This window comes from Ictidomys tridecemlineatus, chromosome 8, assembly GCF_052094955.1.
Source record: "Ictidomys tridecemlineatus isolate mIctTri1 chromosome 8, mIctTri1.hap1, whole genome shotgun sequence".
NCBI classification, from domain to species: domain Eukaryota; kingdom Metazoa; phylum Chordata; class Mammalia; order Rodentia; family Sciuridae; genus Ictidomys; species Ictidomys tridecemlineatus.
This window is the reverse complement of record NC_135484.1, coordinates 58251373-58269728: the sequence shown is the minus strand read 5'-3', so window position 1 is coordinate 58269728 and position 18356 is coordinate 58251373.

Genomic DNA, 18356 nt, shown 5'->3' with positions numbered 1-18356 from the left:
TGTGGATTATAAAGTATTGAAATTCAGACCTGCAGTTTATGAGACAAGAGCTAGCATAGAGAAATGATGGGTCTATAATTCGAGGAAAATCATCAACCTCTGCAAATAGGAAGAAGAGACTAGGGTCCATTGCACTCCATGGCATACAGAACAAATCATTTGTCCGTTTGTCTATTTTTTTATATCCCTGACTTCATTCCAAATGAGAATTTTATGCAGTTCACATAAACACATATAATCTAGTATGATTTTTTTTAAAAAAATAAGTATATTGTTTAAATCAAAGGGACTGGAAAATAAAGTTGGAAAAGAACATGTGTCCTATGAGAATAGGAGGAAGGGCTACTTTGCCCTCTGCACACCAGCTCCTGTCATTGAAGATGGTGGACACTCAAAGTGAAAGCAAAGATGATATCAGTGCACAGGTGGCACACATGACTGGTGGGGGGCTGCAGCTCCTTGAGCTGCTGTGTCATCAAAGCAAAGACATAATCACACTTAACTAAGATGTACTTTGCCTGTATATAGGAACTTGCAGGTACTAGGGAGAGTCAGTGTTTTTCTCCTACATAGGCACTGCATCATGTGGCAGTCCAGTTCCTTATAATTTAGGATAAGACATACAATATCCAATGCAGATAATTACTTCTTTTTTCTCCTCTATGTTCACTGAAGTATAATGACTAATGAGAGTTGTATATATTCCTACAAGGTCCCTGAGGGCAAGCTGAGTTACACACTATCAAAGCACCATTAGGTAAACCAGATTCCAAAGGACAAAAGTCATATCCTTTGAATATTTAGCTTACTGCAGACATAAAGTCTAGACACACCGTTTAGATCTTTACGCATTAAGGCTCACCACTTATTTTTGGAAATAAAAATTTTGGAACATAGCCACACCCATTTGCTTATACATTGTCTGTGGCTACTTTTAAGAGTGGAGCAGAATTAGGTAGTTGACAAAAGGACCATTTGTCTCACAGAGCCTTAAATATTTACTATCTGGCCTGTAACAAAAAAAATAAAATAAAAGTTTGGCTGTCTCTGATCTAGTGTATAGGTGGACTACTATCATGAGTTCTCTAAAACTGATATTGGAAAACAGAGAGTTCAAAGTCATATTTTCAGAAAGTATCTGCAGAAGAGATATATTGTCAGTTTAGGGAAGAATTGTATGGAACAATGGCAGCTATGTGGAAAGGCAGTGTTGGGAACCTCTTCTTCATTCAGTTATGGAACATTTATCCTTTTACTTTATGTCCAACTCTTGAATAAACTTGTAGTTTAAAACACATTATGCAGGTGGTTAAATTTCTCAATTATATATTTCTTTCTCATACTATGGAACTAAACCTCAGTGACCAATGGACTCAAAGATGTAAAATACAAGACTTTGCAGAGAAATGCAATCCAACAGTCAAAGAAGAATATAAACAGTTCTGACAGGAAAAACTTGAGGTGATTAATTAGATGTGTCACCAGAGCTCTGTGATTTACCAAACATTGGTTGAACTTCACAGATTGAAGGTAAATACAAACAAAGCCTTAAATTGTTGATATTTTTATAACAGTCCACATTAGTTAAGGTAACACATAAATCCAAATATCTCAGTGGCTCAACACAAGAGGTTATTTCTCACCCACAAAATAGACCCATACATTTTACTCTGTACGGATTTAGAGGCCAGACCTTTCTACAAACACAGGGATACGTGCATGCAAGTTTGCAGGAATGGAAATGATCTGTGTTACTTCCTTATAGGACCACACCTAACTTCAAAGGAGTCTGGGAAATGCAGTCTAATTGTGCATACTTAGTGAAGCTATTCCATTTCCTTTATCAAAATATGAAACTGAATTTATATTCCATCTGCTAATTTGAGAGTTATAAGCAATTTTCCAGGAAACTAATCAAAAAGCATCTCTAGAAAGAATACTAATATTAGAATATGCAGGGATGAAATAATCCTCTGTTGACTCTAGACATTTCACCCAAAAAGGCTGCCTACTATATACCAGCCCCATCTTCCAACTGGGCAACTCAGAATATACCATCAGCTCTCTTCTTTCATATTTTTCACATGGCATTACACTTAGCTGCAGAATGTATTACTTTTAGCAAATGCTAGCAGTACTGGTAGATCTGCCATTAGTGAATCAAAATGAAAAACTATGATCCCCAACAAATAAACCCTTGGGTCACTGCAACTATCTCTTTGAAGCTGTCCAAGACTTACAGACCCTGCCAGCTTAATAGAGATGCTCTTTGCTCTGGCTCTTGGGCTCTTTGTAATTAATCGAAGTTTAATGCCTCAACAAGGTCCTAAGCAGATTACCATAGCCTTATCTTCTAGCGTCAGGATATCTGTTTACTTCAGCTGAACAAAATGCTTATACTTCACTGATGGATCTGGGCCAGGCTTGCTGTAGGCTCAGTGATGCATTAAGAAATAGGATAGGAAAGTATATCATTTGGCACAGTAAGGTTTGCCTTAGATGGTGGTAGGTAGATCCAAGCATGCTAAGTGAGACCTCCACCAGCCTACCAGCATTGACACAGTTAGTATGTAGCCTTGACCTTCCCTATCTAATCTGGAAGATTTCTTATTCAATGAGGACTCCATTGGCCAACAAATTATGTGCTCATCTTTAAAAGGAAAGGGGGAAGCATCAGGGAGTTGAGTCTACTTGTTCATCTGCATCCTTACCTCAAGTATCTTTTGCTTTTTAAATTTTTTTGGAAAAATGAAGTGGATATCATTTAAACTGAATCTTCTTTATTATTCTCCCTAAGCTTCCAACTCAACCCAAACCTCTTGCCTAGTTGAGCTGAGGTCCCTTATACACTTAGCTTCAACTTCTCTACAGGTTCCTGACCCCTCTCATCACCAATCTACTAGATGTTCCCATGGATATCTCAGAATAACTAATCTTGCCAACTTCTGCCTCATGTTACACCCTACTATAACTTAATTTAATAATGCCACCATTTTCTAATTACCTGGTCTTAATCATGTTTTATTTCTCCCTATCCTTGATCCTCTTGCATTCCAACAGATAAAAAGCAGCTCTCATCCTTCCTAAGCAATCAGAGTGCTAAGTTGCAAGAGGCTGAATTAACTTGGGTCAATTTAAGAAGAATCAGTTTATTCAGTGATGTTAGATAATGCACAGAATGCCTGGGAAGGCCCAAAAAATGAGACCAGAGGACAAAGAACAGTGACCAAAACTGTGTTGCAGCACCCATCCTAGCAGGATATAATAGCCACCATCTCAGGGCCCAGTTACAGCAGCTCATATACAGACACCAAGGTTACTGATGGCTGCCACAAAAACTGTTACCCATGATGCCTCTGGGAAGTGGGTACAGATCACTCTGCCACTACTACTGCCACTGCCACCCTCCAGCCAACGATCTTGTACTACTTGCATTTCTGTAGATCAGTAATGTTCAATTTAATGTCTTGGGTGGGTGGATCTGTTACAATCCGTGTCTGAACTACAAGGAGCAGTGGAGACATAAGAAACAGTTTCAGATGCTGTGTGTCTATTTGTCAGCTTCCCATCACTATGACAAAGTAGCAGAGAAAATCAACTTAAAAGAAGAAAGATTTATTTTGGCCTATGGTTTCAGAGATTCAGTCCATGGTAACTAGGATCTGTTGTTTTCTGGGCCTGTAGTGAGTTGGAATGTCATGGCAGGGGACACGTGATGGAATAAAGCTGCTCATCTCATGGTGGCCAGGAAGCAAAGAGGGAAAGCTCACTTATATCACAAACCCCTTCCCCTGAAACTCATTAAGGTATGAATCTATAAATGGATTAATCCATTCAAGAGGTCTGAGTCTGCATAATCCAATCAGCTCCTAAAGCCCCCACCACTGAACACTGCTGCATCAAGGATCAAACTTTCAATAAAAGAGATTTATAGGACATTGAAGATCTAAACCATAACAGTACCTGAGGCAAGCACCAGGTAATCAGCACTCATTCTAACTCCCTTTGTCTTCCTGGCCAGATGCAAGCAATATTTTCTCTTCTGCTTTCTCCTTCTTTCCATCTGAAATAGGAGGCTGGATCTCTGTAGGGGAATTTGGTCACCTGTATGTCAGAGTTATGTTCACATAACACTAACTCTATTAACTGAAAGTAGGAATTGTGAAATTATCACACTGAGGATTTGGAAGCTGCTGACCTTTAAAATGTATTCATGTAACACTTGGTCATATTAGTTACCTGCTAGATGCAGAATGCAGAGCAGGCAGGACCCAAGGTAGTAGTGTTAGAAGAGATAAAGGGAAAATCATAAAGTTGGCTGCTGCCGGATCCTTGTTGTTCTTTTCAGTCATGTCCTAAAAGAGAAGATGAACCAAATTATAGCTACAAAAAATAAATGAAGGAAAAAACTACTTTGTTAAAGAGAGTGCTTTCTGTCTGAAGGCTGCAAATGAGAACCCAACAACAAGGAGTTCAGCATGTTTGCAAAAGCCAGTGCTCCTGCACCTGAATTTAATTGTTATAAGCAATAGCTGGGAAGAGGCAGACCTTAGCAGTAAAGAGGTCTATGGCCTCAAGGCTTTCTCAAGCATTAGAAAAGATGATGTAACAAAGTGAGTAGGAAGCTGGATCCCTGATTGCACTGTTGAAGTACTGTCTTGCTCTGCAGACTTCCCTGACTTCTTATTGAATGAGATAAATAAGCCTCTATGTGGCTAGCACTGCTCCTACATATAGTTGATAGTACTGCTGAGACAGATCTAAGAGGAATAACACCTGTCCATAAATCATCCTATAAAATATTCCTCCTTGCATACGTTTATTCCATTCTGTCCCAGGTGCTTTGTCTGGACTAGATCCTTCTGGATCTCAGCAATAGACTTGCTACTAATCTACTAGTTCCTCTGCCCTCTTCTTCTGCCCATAAACCACACCGTATTTGTTGCTGTAGCAGATCCTCAGCCCCTTAGCTCAATGCCTGACACACAATAGGCAATCAGTACCTATTTGTTGCAGGTGGAAGATAAACAAGTGGAAATAGCTTGACCAAGGAGTCAGAAAATTATGCATAAACCTCCACTTGGCAGGTTTAACTGCATAAACTGCATGAAACAACTCTGACAATATTTCTGGATTTTAGGATTTTAAAATCTGAAAGCATAATCTACTGATAGGAGATAAATGTATAATGTAGTGTAGTATTACAAAGAATACTATTTTTGGTTATCCATGTAAGAAATTGCATAGAACACCAAATTAAGTTGACACATAAAATAACAGTAATTTAGAAAACATTAACAGCTATATAACTCTACTAATAGGTACAATAATCAGAAATGGTAGTGAAAGATATTATAAATATAATCACCATTTAATTTTCAATGCTAGGACATGACTAGAAGAGAGTAGTTCAGGAGGCAGAAATGATATTTGCTACTTATTTTGTCATAACATAATATTTACTCTATAATTGCATGGTCAATATTTACTTGGTGATTATATAGCTTTTCACATGGTTGCTTGAACCCAATAAAATAAAGGAAAAGCAGTTATCTCAGTTATCTTGGTTTTCCCAGGGGGTAGATTAGACAAAGATGAACTTTCTGGGTGATCTGCGCCTTATTGACTTATTTAACCCTGAAAATTGCTAATATTCTGAACCCATAAGTAACTTTTGTGGCCTAAGTGCTCATGTGTGTACCCCAAATTTCTAAGTCAATCCCCAAAAGAAAGGGACTATCCCTTGTTCTGAAACTTTTTCCTATCTTCCTGAACTCCCAAAATATAGGACAGTATTTTACAAGACAAATAATAATGCTTGCATTTTAAAACTTGTCACATAATATGACTGAAGATAAAGAACAAAGTATTGGAGGCTGCCTCCAAATCCCAAATCCCAAAATTCTGAAAAGACTTATATATTTGTGGTTCTCTAAAACTGTCTCATAGATTATGGGGAGAAGATGCTTTAAAATCTTGCATGTTTTCACTTTTTTGCTTTCATTGTGAAGCATCCTTATAATTTTACTGGAGGTGTAATAAGGGATGTTGGAACTATCATTGATTTTTCAGATACTGAAGGGGTCTACATAGTGAGAAAAATTAATTGCTTCAGAAAACCATCCCAGGATCCAGATTTTTTCCAATCTGAAATGTGTCATCATTAGCAACTTAGGACAGATTTGTTGTTTTGTAACATGGCAAATTTCAGAAGTTATCTGTTCAGAAGTTATCTGTTCAATTTAAGGCATTTTAGGAATTCTAGAACAAGCTGGGCTTGATAGTACATGTATATCATCCTAGCAACTCAAGAGGCTGAGGCAGGAGGATGGGTGGGTTTTAATTCAGCCTGAGAAATGTAGCAAGATTCTGTCTCAAAATAAAATTTTAAAAATGAATTATAGAACTGAAGTAACTACCTCCAGGTTAATAAAACAGAGAAATCCACTAGAAGAAGGGGAATTCAGACAAGTAAGAAAAAGAATATGGTAAGGCTTCAATGCATATGAAACAGCTTCCGTACTCATATATTTGAGTATGAAGGGGAAAAGACAATTGTTTGAGTTTAGTTGGGAATATTGTTGCATTTTGCTGTACTCAATATATCTACATATTTTATTATTGCCCTAGTTGTTTCCATAGATGAGATGGACAGGGTAGAACAATCAAACATTAGCTGAAAAATACAGCTTTGTGGAATATATAATATCATTTTTATTGTTAAAATAAGAGCAAATAAATAAATACCTACCATTTTTGGCCAATAATACAATTTTCTTCATATAAAATAAAGCAAATGGGTCTCAGAACTATCTATGTGTTTCAATGACACTTATTGATAACATGTGCTTTCAAAAACTGATAGTTATTCCTTCCTATATAATCACCAAATAAATATTGACCATGCAAATACAATCCCATATTAAACAGAGCAGAATTAAAGATACAGCAGCAATGTACCACCTGATACCTGCAGACTTCGATGTCCTACTCATGCTCCATCTATTTCCAAAAAGGAAACATGGCCAGATAAGAAAGGCTATGCATGAGCATGCATACACATGTACATATGTGGAGCTAGGGGAAAGAGGAGAGATGGTAAGATGATGTGTCATTGTGACTGTGAATTGAGCATAGGAAAACAGTTACATTTCACAGAAAGACTAAAAAGGAAAACATGATGACTTATAAAACTTTTATTTTATTAAGATCTTTCATAACAAAAGTTTGCTATCACAGGATTTCATAAGTTAACAAGTAAAATAAGTAAAATCACCTCTCACAAATTCTGTCACATAATAGATTCAATATTTATTAGTTCACTTATTCACTCGTTCAAAAAATACTTTTATAGCCTCCACTGTGGGCCAGGTACAGCCCTGGTAAATGCGAATTTTAAATCTGAATGTCACCCAGAAGTGTTGCTAGTCAGACCCCGAATGTAGGTTTGCTGGAGACTCAGAGGTTTAAAGTATTCCTCATGTCCATCTTTGATAAAAGTGAAAGACATAAGGTTAAATCTTGATTCTATGAAGGCATGTCTACCCAGAGCTGAAGCATTTCAGTCCAGACATGGAAGTTTCTAGAGCTCTGACTCGTCCTAGTGTGAGATTTAAAACAGCCTATTCTGGAGAAATACATTTTTAACATGAAGCCACTGAAAATCATTCTCAAGATTGATATCCATGGCCTTTTCTTTATGTTCAGCTACTTTGAATTGTTGATTGAAATACCAATTTGTTTTATACAAAAGGCAACAGAAATGAAGGTGTGATTTGAAGCCCTCTTGACCAGAAATATGTTTCTCACCCAGTCATGAGGCACCTGAAACATAAAACTCTACTATGGGCGATTTATAGTGTTGGGATAGAAATCATGTTCTCCAAGTCTCCTTTCTGACACTTCTATTATAGTACTTCTTATACATGGTTTATTTGCCTTTTTTTAATAGATGAGAACATATTTTGCTTCCTTCTCCATAACCCCAGCACCTAGCACAGTGCCAAGCACATAGAAGCCAGTCCATAGATATTTATATACTGGATAAATAAATACGCTGTTCCCTGGGGTGTATCTCCTCACCAAATGACAGAGATTTGTCCATAGATTCCCAGGACAATATGAATATTATTTAGTCTAACACTTCCTTGTCTCAATGGAGAGTTATGAGTGTACCTGCCAACAACACCAAACTGCCTTCAGGAAGGGACTTGACTCCGTTTGGACATCCAAACAAATTTGTCATTAAAGTCCTACAGGCTGACAATACAAAGCATGAAAAATATTACCTTCTCCTGGAGACGTTGAGGGTTGGTGTTATCAATCATTTATTTCTACTATAAAACAACCATCACACAACTCACCATGAACTTTCATAGACCCCCTGGAAGTTTATCCACCAAATGTAACCCTGACCACTAAATCAATTCACCTCTGAAATGAAATAATTGTTCAGACTGCCTTGGTCTTAGGCAGGACTAAGAAAGAAAGGGCCAAAGAGTATAGAAAATATCATCTAACTTCTCACGTAAGTGAAGTTAGGAAAGCTCATTAGACAGAATTTTTACTCCAGATCCTAAAATCAACTTAAAATAATTCGTTATCCAACTGTATTTAGCGAAAAAAAAGAGAGAGAAGGAAAAAGAAAGAAAGAAAGAAAGAAAGAAAGAAAGAAAGAAAGAAAGAAAGAAAGAAAGAAAGAAAGAAGCACCTACTAGGTGTTACAGAGGTTTTAAAATTTTGTCTTTATGTTAAATGAGGATTGAGCTATTTACCCCACTACCACATTTTCCTTCCCAAATTTTCCCAGGATAGTTATGTGAGACTTTTGTTAAGTCAATCATCCATGTTCACCACAGAATATTAGACAGATACAGTATGATTCTCTTTCATTTCTTTATGATTTTATATTTTCTCATTTTTGTATACTTTTTTTCAATGAATCTATCTTTAACTCTTCCCCAAAGCTCTAATGTACCAGTTAATATGCTTCTTAATTTTGTTTTCCATAGGGTTCTTCATATAGTTCATTTGGTTTTCATGTATTACACATACGTTCCTTTCTTCTCCCTCCCTACCCCAGCTCTTATCCATGTATCTCCTTCATGCTTCCCAAACCCCTCCACCTTCTTGGTCCTATTTGGTGTAGTTAATCTCAAGTCTTGCTATACAGCTGTCTCAGGATTTACCTTTGCATATTTCCACATTTTCTCCATTCTTTCCTGGATCTGATGTCTTCTTTCCAGGTCTGTGCTTGCTCAAAGGCACCTTTCTGGAATCCAGGCATATATGAAAATGTCTTCGTTTTACCCCATTCATAATGGGTAGTTGTTTGTATGTAAGATTAAAGGTGGGAAATTATTTTCCCTCAGTTCTAGAAGCATTCCCCATGACCAGGAGTGGTTGAAATGTGAAAGCAGCTCTAATCCAGAATACCACTTTTCATTCAAAGCTCCTTGCAACAATTATTCAAAACCATCATCTCCGTTCCTTCACCCTGTGTTTCTCCTTAACTCATTTATTTTAGTCAGCTTTGTATCACTGTATCCAAAAGACCTGACAAAAACAAATTGAAATAAGAAAAATTTGTTTTGGCTCATGGTTTCAGAGGCTCAGTCCATGATTGGCTGACTCCGTTGTTCTGGGCCAAGGTGAGGGAGAACATCATGGCAGAATGGCATGGCAGAGGAAAGCAGATGAGGACATCACAGCCATGAAACAGACAGAGAACCTCTCTCCTCAGGGACAAAATTAAAACCCCAAAAGCACACCCTCAGTAACTGACTTCTTCCAGCCACACCCTACCTGCCTACAGTTATTGCTTAGTTGATCCATTCAAGTAGGTGAACCCACTGATTTGGTTAAACCTGCCATAATCTAATCATTTCACCTCTAAACTTTCTTGCATTTCTTGCCTTACACATGAGCTCTTGGGGAACACCTCATATCTAAACCATAATGTCCCCACTCCAATAAATTAAGCTGTATAATGATCAGAAAAGTCCTTCTAAGGCCAATCCAGTAATCTCTCATTTCGATAATACAATAATCTTAATAATCTGACCCCATCTTAATAGATCTCTCAATGACATTGCTGAATGCCCCAACATCCTTAGAGCACTTTTGGATTTCTGTAGCAAAACTATCTCCAGTTCTAGTTTCTTATCGCCTTTCTGCCACTGACATGTGTTCTAAATGAAAGCAGGAATTTCAGTGCCTAGGACACTGCCTGGCCTATGCTGGGTACTCAATAAATACATTTTAAAGGAAGAGAGTGTTGAAGTAGTTCTCCAAAGCAACAAGTCATTGTGATTTATAGAGTTAAAAATATAACTATGATAAAATTCGAATTTTACAAAGGTTTACCAGAATTTAAAGTTTTTCAAAAGATCTGGAGTAAAGTCATCAAAATAAAAATTAAAAAGTCAAATTAAAAATCAATGAAAATAAAGTAAAGGGTTCAACTGAACCAAAGTATACAGAAATGACTTTCTGAAGGTCATTTCATTCCATTAATTTGGGTACTAGCTTCAAGTTATTTTTTAAAGTTTATTTTATCTATAAAATACATGCTTTCATTAAACGCATCATTACTTTTATGACCCTTGTAATCAATCTCCTTTTTTCCCTTCTAAACATGAGAAACAAATAAGACAGACACAAACATTTATATTGATGAGCTTTAAAAAAAATACGTGGGAGATGGCTTAAGGGAAAAGGAATTAAAGATAGCTTTATGATAAAATCTACATTCAAGACAGAACTTAAATGACTAAAGATTCAGAGAGTATTTCACAGCTCAGAAAATACTCAATCCAAAGTAAAATGGACCCAGAACAGAGCTTATATAAAATAAGAACAGATGAGTAATTAAGGCCTACTTTCAGACACTGAACTCTTTTCAAAAAGAAAACTGTGATCATGGAATTTTTCTTTCTCTGAAAATGTAGGGATTTTTTTTTAAAGCAATAAAACAGAAATTGCAATTCAAAGGCTAGCTGGTTGCACCTGCTTCTCAGCCTGGTTCTGTTTGACATACACAAGAGTTGGGTTTTTTTGTTTTGCTTTGTTTTGTTTTTATTTCATTTTGTTTGTTTTTTTTTAATTTGAGTTTTTGCAAATATTTAAAAATCAGGCAGTTTCTCATAAAAATCTGGAATTCTGACACCTCTTAAGAATTCCTATAGAAGGGCTGGGGGGTGTGGCTCAGTGGGAGAGTGCTTGCCTGGCAAATGTGCGGCCCTGGGTTCAGTCCTCAGCACCAAATAAAAGTAAAGGTAGTGTGTTCATCTACAACTAAAAAAATTAAAAAAAAATTAAATAGAAAAGAATTCCTACAGAGCTACAATCAGCTCCACCTAAGCCACGGATGCCCCTCAGACAAGCACAGTCTCTCAAAGTCACCTATCACTCCCTCTCGGACCCTGTCTTCCCTCAGCTTCTCTAACTTCAGCCTCCTGCTTGACCCACTAAGGGTTTACATTTGCACACACTGCAGGAAAATGTCTCATTTACTTTCTGCTAATTTGATAAGCCTTATAAATTCAAATGAGAGTTGCTTCTACTTTTGCTTACTCCTAGAATGGAATACTGAGGTTAGACACATCATGGTTGGTGTTAACAAGCTCAGGTAGGGAAAGAGGATAAGGGGATCTACCAGTTTTACCTCTTCCTCCCAAACACAATGTCGCCTCTGGCCACCCTGGCATGTGTACAGGGGACCACTGCCACAGCCCCTGCCTCTGGCAACAGTGTAAGCTCTTACTCTGTACCAGCAGCATGCATGCCCCGGATGCCCAGGGTCTTAGTAGCTTTGCTATAAAGAAGCAACCCAGTTTATGCAGGGCACTATCCAGGTAGCTTAAAGAGAAGAGCTATTTTATCAGTAGCATGGATTTCATCTAATTTTCAAATCAAATTTCAAAAATACCAAGTGCTTCTCATGCAAACCGCCTTTAATAAAAGACCACGTGATTTTTCTCATATTCACAAATATTTCCTTTTCTGCTGGAAAACATTCACTGATCCCAATATTCGGTAGGACAAACCCTTGACATTTGAAACAAACCTTCGTCAAAGCTGAAGACTAATTCCCATAATAACCCCATTTATTTTTTCATTAATTGGTAGGTAGTTGACTTTAAAAATTGGCTTTAAACCCACATAGAAATTGAATTTTGTAATAGCTTAATGACGTTAATGCATATAATTTACAATCCTCACAAAAGCTTTTGTCTCTTGCTGTCCCATTTTTACCTCCCTTGATTCTGCACTTTTGTAATGATAAGCATTATAAAAATGCCCAGGCAGCTAACGAGATACTTCCTGAATCCATATTTGGGTGTATGAAAGGAAAGATGCTGCCAATTAAAAATGCAGTAGAGCCCACTATTGTTGATTTATGACTGTGGAAGACATAACTTTTTCTCATTTTGGTTATTCAATTTGGATAACAACCCGGTTGCTATGTGAAATAACTCGATTTTCCCATTTGATGTGCAATTCTTCTAACACCATCATTTGGCATACTGACTGATGATTGGATAAATTTGCCCGACTTTTACTATGAATCATTTAAATTACTCTTTTGCATAAAGATTTAAATTTGCTTGGGAGAAGCCATTAGAGAATTATTTTAAACACTGTTTTGTTTTGGTTTTCATGATATTGTCCCACTTTCTGCACTGGATTTTTTTTCTCTCAAGGTTATTACTATTAATTGTCTTTCCCCTTTTACTGTAGTGGGGTATAATAAAAACACCTTCCCAACAGAAGAGATGGAGGGTGAAGAAAAGGGAGTGGGTAGAAATGGGACTCTCCATCTACTTCCCCAGCAACTAAAGAATATTATCTCTCCCGTATAAAACTGCTTCCCTGCAGGACTTGTATCAACTAGTCGCCTAGGTTTTGGTTGAATAGGCAAGATCAGGAATTTATGAGAGGTTTTATAAAACTGCAGCTCCAATAACCCCTAAGCCTAGAAATCCATACTTTATACACTGAAGCAAAGTCCCCAAATCCATTTATAATTTGCCAAGGGCATTTTGGGTTACAGTGTTAACACCAGAAGGAGAAGAGAGCATCTCCCATCCTCAGGCAGATTAGAAAATCACAGAGCTGGGTGCTCTACAGATATGCAACTACAGCGTAGATCCTCCTCTCTGCAATCCTGTCTTCCAGGAAGTCCTCACAACAGTCCCTCATATTTGTGAAACAGAAGCACATGCATCACAGTCAGAGATGCTACCAAAACAATCTCATACATCTGGAAAGACCTGAAGAATGCCACCAAAGTGTTTTCCTTCTGTTAATTGCCTGTGAGTGGACTGGATGTTACAGGACTATCCTAGATGGCATCCACAAGGCACAAGAGGCCATTAAGTACTTATAATGTGATTGGTTCAAACAGAAAAGTGCTATAAGTATAAAATACACACCAGAGTTCACAGATTTCATCTGAAACAAAAGAATGAAAAACTATCTCAATGATGTTTATATTGATTACATACAGAAATGCAATTTTGAACATATTGGACTTGTTAAAATCTATTATTAAAATTAATTTCACCTTTTTTTTTTACTTCTTTAATGTGGCTTTTTCACAGCACACCTTATATTTCCATTGAACCTTGGTAAATGGAATATGAGAGAATTTTTGCTTGTAGCCTTTAGAATCTGAGCTTGAGAAAATATGATATAAAAGAGGGGTGGAGCACAGAGGTGAGCTTGAGATGTCATCCTAAGAGAAAGAAAAGGTGAGGCTCATGATCCTAGGGCAATCTAGATGTGCCCTCTTAAGAGTAAAGGTCTCAGGGCCTGGGGATATAGTTCAGTTGGTAGAGTGCTTGCCTTGCATGTATAAGGCCCTGAGTTCAATCCCCAACACACACACACACACACACACACACACACACACACAAAGAGTAAAAGGTCGCTGTGCGAGGGAACCACACCAGTAGGAGAAGGGGTACTAATAGGAATTAAAGAAGCACTGTGCCAGATTCATCATTTCACCTTGGACTGGGCCTTAGGACATGGGAGTATATGCTAACTTAAACAGTCATCCCTTGGCTTCCGATGGGGATTGGTTTCAAAATCCTTTACAAATACCAAAATCCAATGATGCTCAAGTCCTTTGCATAAAATGGCATAGTGTTTGCATATAACCTACCAACATCCTTCTGTATACTTTAAACCCATCTTATCATACCTAAATAATACTAAACAATACTAAGATGATAATAGTTGTTACACTATATTGTTTATGGAATAATGTTGTAAATAGTTGTCATATTTTATAGTTTATGGAATAGTGACAAGAAAAAAAAGTCTATACAAGTTCAGAACAGATAGAAACTTTTTTCAAGTATTTTTGATCCATGGTTGAGTGAATCTAGAAATGCAGAATCAATGGATCAAGAGCACTAACTGTATTCCAGTGGGTGGTGTAATTGGAATCCACGTGTTTAAGGAAGCTCTATGAGAAAGAGGTTATCAAGCAACAGTATTTTCCCCACTTTCTGCCTACTGTTAATATACTTTTTATATGATTTAAGTTGTGGTATGTTAGTTTATCAAGATAAAGTGTGGGGAAAAAACTAACCAATGGCTTTAAAAGTCAAAGCTGTTATCTTTCTCAGGTATACATATTCATCATGCGTATATGCAGTTCTGATCCATTCCAACTGTATTATTCCCATCTGGGACTTTGATGATCAAGCATCATGACACAGGGAGAGGATGCATGCAGAACTACAGACCATAATGTTAAATGTGCTCACAGGTGACACATGGCACTTGTGCTGACAATTTCACTGTCCAAAGCAAATTGCATGACCCCAACTAAAACAATAAGGCTAGGATTTATAATCTTTCTGTAAAGAGTTCTAAAGGACAGAAATGGGACTGTATGACAAGGAGTAATACCACTGTCCACAATACTTAAGCACTGAGATCTTGTGGAAAGATGGCTGCCCTAAACATCTTGAATGTGCTCTGTAGTAGGAGATGTTTTGTTGCCTCCATAGCATAGCCTCATTCTCTAAGGACTGCCTTCCCCTTCACATCCATATCCTCCATCTTCCTTTTGGATGACTGGGTCAGGAATGAGCTCAGAAGAAGAGCTCAAACAGTGGTGACTTCTTGAATTGAACTGTAGAAATGGGCTGTAGGTGGCCATTTTTAGCCATATGCATGGAAAAAAAATAAGGAGGGTAAAGCAAATACAGGAAGAAATGACGAAACAAGACCATAAGGTGAAAAACAGAATAATGTGTGGCTAGTTACCCTGAGCATATACAGGTACTAGCTGCCATCTTAGATACCTTAAAGCCTGTCTGTGCTTTATTTCTGAGAGATACCCCTCACCATACATATTTCATTTGAGTTCCTGTTGCATTGGATAGATTATGGCACTAAAGCATGATGGTTCCAAATAGACATTAGAGCCAGACTGACTAGGTTAGAAGCACAGCCCTACACACTTAACATACAACTTCTAGCAAAATATTTTGTTTGGGCTTCAGTTAACTCCATTATAAAATAGGAAATATCATGCTTAATCTCATTGTGTGTCATGAGATTAACGGAGTCAATATGTCAATGCAGTAATATATAATTGTCAGCCATTTTTACAATATTATTATCACAGCCAAAAAGTTCTGAACTTCTTTCCCTGAAATGTAGTTTCAACCACTCTTGGCACCTACTTCACAAAATAGCTCTTCCACAAAAGACACCTCTGAGATCTGCAAATAATTAGGATGTGAGAAACTCTAGCCAGAGCAATCAGACAGATGAAAGAAATTAAAGGGATGCAGATAGGAAAAGAAGAACACAAATTATCCCTATTTGCAGACGATATGATTCTATACCTAGAAGACCCATCTCCAATTTGGCTATCTACACATGAATCAGATTCACTAAATACTTAATCATCCCAAGTGTTCTCAGCATCAATATATCTGAATAAAGGAAAAGGGGAGATGTATACCAACAGAGCTGTGCCAAAGTTTTCACAGGTTCAGCTGGCAGCTGAAGGAAGATTTAAGTAAGCATCTAAACTCACAGAAGCATCTTTACTTATTAGCATTCTTCTAAATTAGCACTTTCGAGATTTGCCAATCATACATAAAAATTCTTTGGTTTTGCTGCCTTTTCAGAATGGCCTATAGGTTGAATTTATTCCAGGCATCCTTATGCTCGAAACATATGGAAAAGAGAAAAAGGGGGATATTTTCCAAAGCATTCTTAAATTTTACTTCTAAAGGAAATATTTTCTTGTCAGGATATATTTCAATGTTTTTCTCTTCTTCACTAAAAGAAAAAATAAACTTATGAGATTTTACCCTACTGGTATTGATGGTAAAAGAGTTTGACTTTTACTACTAATTGTGAAGAGTAAAAGCTCAATATTTCCTTCTAGGGTATATGGAGTTAAATATTAAATCTTTGTACTTAGAGAAGTTGGATTCTAAATAGAAAAACGAAAGAAGTCAAGAAATAATATTTGAAATAGGTAGATATTGCTATAGACTATGAGAAATTTCCCCTCAGAACCTTTACTCTTTCAATTTGCCTTTCTCCATACCAAATTAATGTTTTCAGAAATTCTTCATTCAAATGCATTACTGGCCCAACATCATATGTATTATAGAATTCAAGTAAGCCCAACTTACTCTCAAGGTTTAGACCCTTTATTCAAGGGAATTGTTTTGGGAAAAGATGTGTCACAGGTCACTTGAATACAAGAGAAGCCTTCTGGAACCTGTCTTACCACTTCCAACTGCGTAAGCATCCAATCTGCCTCTGGGTGATGCTAACCCCATAAACACAGATAGCCTGACACATAGTCACTGCTCCACTCATGAGGGTGTATGGTTACCTGTATAATCACATTGCTAAAGGATGCCATGAGCATTTATGATTCTGTATTAAATCATGTTTTAAAGTCAAAGAGCTAATGGTCAAAACCACAAGAGTCAATATACACAATCATTTCAAGAAATAATGGAACTTAAGCCATTTAGAGAAGTCAGGGGGGGATCCTACCAATAACTATTGAAAACCTTTATTCTATGTAGGATATAAAACCCCTGATTTCTGCTTTTGCCTGTCAAGGAGTTACTGCAATGTTCATGATGGGAGATGCTCAATTCTCCCTCAGGTAATTTGGGACTTACAAGTGAGTGTCATCACCACCTAACCAAGTCTTTAAATGTGTTCATCTGTTTACTGGTCCAACAACTTCTTCAACATTCAAATGTCTTACAATGAAAAGCAGAAATGAAGGCAGAATTTGAATAGTACTTATGACTAGTGTATACTTTAGAGTAAAAGATGTGTTCGTATATGAAACCATCAAAGCAAATTTGTACACAGCTGAACCAGTGCATTTCATAGGTCACTTGTGAGGCAGGTACTTCTCAAGGAATGAACATCTGCCATGAATGTTCTTCTCTTGTTATGTGCAGATGGAACCAAAGAGTTTCAAATCCATTGAAGAGACCAAAAATATTGTGGTAATATATTAAGATAGGTAATCAAAATTCTTTCATGTTACTGATGTCATTAATATCCTAGACATATTTTCATAATATCTTTGCCAAAAAGACCATAAACTTAAGGAAATCCACCAAAGAGAATACACTACACAGGAATTTTAAGTACCATCAAATTGGAAAAGAGAACAGAGAATTTAAAAAGGAGGAGGAGGAGGAGGGAAAAAAAACTAATATAGAAGGAGCACCAGCCACAGGATAGCCAGGTCAGTCTCAGCCATATTTTGAACTTGCATTACTTAGAACTTGACCATGTTTTAATTTAACCTCCTAGAGTGGCAATAATTAAAATAACTACTAGTGGTCTGCTTGGAAGGGCAAAAATTAAACCCCAGCCTGATCCCACATCATTTCTAAAAGAAGTTTCCCCTTAAAATGGAAAGAGAGATGTTTTTTCAAAAAAAATTGATAAGGACACATCCTTCTCCCTCTTCTTTCCTCTCCCTGTTCTAGTTCCTGTCCCTCTGTCTTGCCGTTTGCCTCTCTCTCTTTCAGTCTGCAAATCTTCACAGGGGAAACAGGATGCACATACAGGTACATACATCCTATGTCTATTGCGGGAAAAAATCTTATTCTCACTTTCCTTTTTTTCTTTTTTCTTGTTGCACACCCTTCATAGTATCACTAACTCGATTTTCAGAAACCTTAAACCTTTCACCCATTTTCGTACACGATGGCCATTGAAGGGAATGTCTGGCTTAATAATTCTCCATCTAAAAAGGATAAAATTCCGGGACATATTCCCATAGGACTATTGTTCCTGCCACATTGCTTCTTGGTTATTCAATTAACTAGAAG